A 2,610-nucleotide genomic window follows, 5' to 3' on the forward strand; every position below is an offset into this window, starting at 1 on the left:
CAGCTATGTAACCCTTAACTTCATACTGCTGAACTGATTAATTATCTGATTTTGTAGCACAATAAGCTAAGATGATAACGCACTAAACTTATCTACCTCTAACATACCTGCAACTTTCTTAGGAGCACTTCTGTGTAAACATAACATTTGGGATTCCCTTGTGAAATCCGATTCAATAGTGCATAAAATTCATCATAAGTCTTCTAAAGAACTTTTCCACCTTCTGCTTAATCCAAGAGAATCTTGGTGTTTGGATTAATACCGTCTATGAATGTGTGAACCAGTACATCATTCGATTAATCGTGGTGAGGATAATTTTTGAACATGCCCTTAAATCTTTCCCAAGCTTGGTAAAGATTTTATCTTTATTTTTACTTAAAATTCAAAATCTCACTTCTCAAACATGCTGTCTTCCCTGATGGAAATAATATAATAAGGAATTTCTAAGATAGATCATCCCAAGAAGTGATGGAGAGTGGTGGTTCAACATGTGACCACTTTTTTTCTTCTCTAATTAAAGAAAAGGAGAAGGTAGTCAATCTGACATAATCAGTAGACACCCCCATAGGAATGGAGGTATTGCTAATTTCCAAGAAGGTCTGTATGTGCTGCTGTGGGTCTTCATATGAAAATCCAGCAAATTTCCCAACCAAATTCAGCAACTGCACCATATTTTACTTAAATTCAAATCGGCCACTTTGATCTAGCTTGGGAATGCTATTACTAGAATGGTTCATAAGTGAGATTGCCACTTCATGAATAGGCCTGGTAGCTGCTTGGGCAGGAGAAAGTGGAACCACCAAAGTCGGAACACGTCTGGCATTTAGATCAACTGGATCAACAAGATTAGGATCTCTTTATTCCACCATTTGAACCTGCTGAATTGGATACTGAGTTCTTTGCCTTTATTGAAATATCGGTTTTGGTTCTGAATAAGGCTCTACCAACTCTCTATCTCTCGCCAGTCCTCTATTCAGCTAGTCCTATAGTAAATCAGCCGCTCAAGTCTAGTCGTTAACACTTAAACTTATTATCAACAACCAAAAGTTTAGTAAAATACTAGTTATACTAGTCCCCGATAGTGGAGCCAAAAACTTATTGCGTTCTAATACACACGTAAGTGTACGTGATCATCCAAGTAATATAGTAACAAAAATAGTCAGATATCATACCCATGAAGACTATGTAACTAGCAATTCAACCAACTTTAATTTTCGACAAAACTATATTAAGTGTTTTAAAGTATCAAGATGAAGGTCAAGTTTCGAATAAAAATATAAATAAATAATAAATAATAATTTATGACAAAGGCAAAGTAAGCAGAGGTTGTAGACAATAATGATGAGAATTATAGGGTTGAGGCACTTTTAACAATCTTAGAAATCTCGTTTCTTATCATAGTCTTGTGATTCTCGGGTTATTAGTTCGTAGGGTTTATAGTATGATCATGGTCTCCCGACCTCTAATCTTCTACCTATCTAAATATTGAAACTACATTATTTAACGGGGATGCAATAATCCATTTAGATGCATAAAGTTATCTTCCTGTAAATGAACTAAACAAGGCTTCTAGGTATATCCCTATCATAGATGCTAATTCGAATCCCTTATTTTACAAAAGGATGAGAACCTCGATCATTAATCCCTTCATTCCATCCTATGATTCTCCTCCTGCATTTTCAAAGGAATATAGGTTTATTCTAATGGTGGCCACTCATCAATATAGTAAGCACAAGAAATTAAGAACAACCCATATGATAATTCAACAAGAAACTATGATAAATATTATCAAAGAGAAATCATGGTCTTGGCCTTAACCCCAGAACAAAGGTATTTAGCCACTCATGGTTGAATTCAACATCAAAAATAAATAATTAATCATACCAAGTAGTAATCTTTAAATAAAGAGGTTCAAAGAACCCTAAAATAGAGATTTTTCTTATTTTTTCGCTGTTGCTTATGTTTCCAAAGTGTTTCCAATTGACTTGATTTGTTCCTTTTATAGCAGGTTTTTTTCACTTTTGCATCTCACCGCGATGCGGTGTTAGTCTTTCTACTGTTAGCTCTATGATGCGGCCTTATCGTGGTGAACTACTGGATTATGCCATTTCGAGAAATATACCTCATCACGATGCGGTCCTATCATGTGAGCTACTGGAAATCAATATTTGCTAATTTTTCCTTCACCATGATGTGGTGTTATCACGATGGACCATTGGAATTTTGACATTTGAGAATTATCATGCACCGCATCACGGTCTAATCACGATAGGTCACTGAATCTTGCTTTCTTGACCTTTTCTTCCTTGCTTCATTATCTTATTTCTAAGACATGTTTTAGTATCCTTATCTCAACAAATTAACCTTATTTCTCCATTCTTCATTAACTTTTTGCTCATGCATCCGATCACATTCAATTTCATCATAATTTAGCCCTGCATAAACTAATCATGTCTATTAGATAAGGAACATAATTAAAACTCAAATACAATAAGAATAGCATATTTTAGCACACAAAACAAGTCCAAATATTGATGAGTATTAATCATTGAACATATATATATGCCCAAATCATCAGGGCAATACTTCACGATGCCATGAACTCCCTAT

General features: G+C 34.8%; 1 non-coding gene across 1 annotated transcript; it reads left to right on the forward strand.

Moving 5' to 3' along the window:
- The first annotated feature begins 297 nt into the window (after window positions 1-297).
- On the forward strand, window positions 298-404 carry LOC124899069. The gene has a single exon (XR_007056208.1). It is a non-coding gene; the product is annotated as a small nucleolar RNA R71 (small nucleolar RNA).
- Window positions 405-2,610: the final 2,206 nt, after the last annotated feature.

The sequence above is a fragment of the Capsicum annuum genome, chromosome 5 (assembly GCF_002878395.1).
Source record: "Capsicum annuum cultivar UCD-10X-F1 chromosome 5, UCD10Xv1.1, whole genome shotgun sequence".
Classification (NCBI taxonomy): domain Eukaryota; kingdom Viridiplantae; phylum Streptophyta; class Magnoliopsida; order Solanales; family Solanaceae; genus Capsicum; species Capsicum annuum.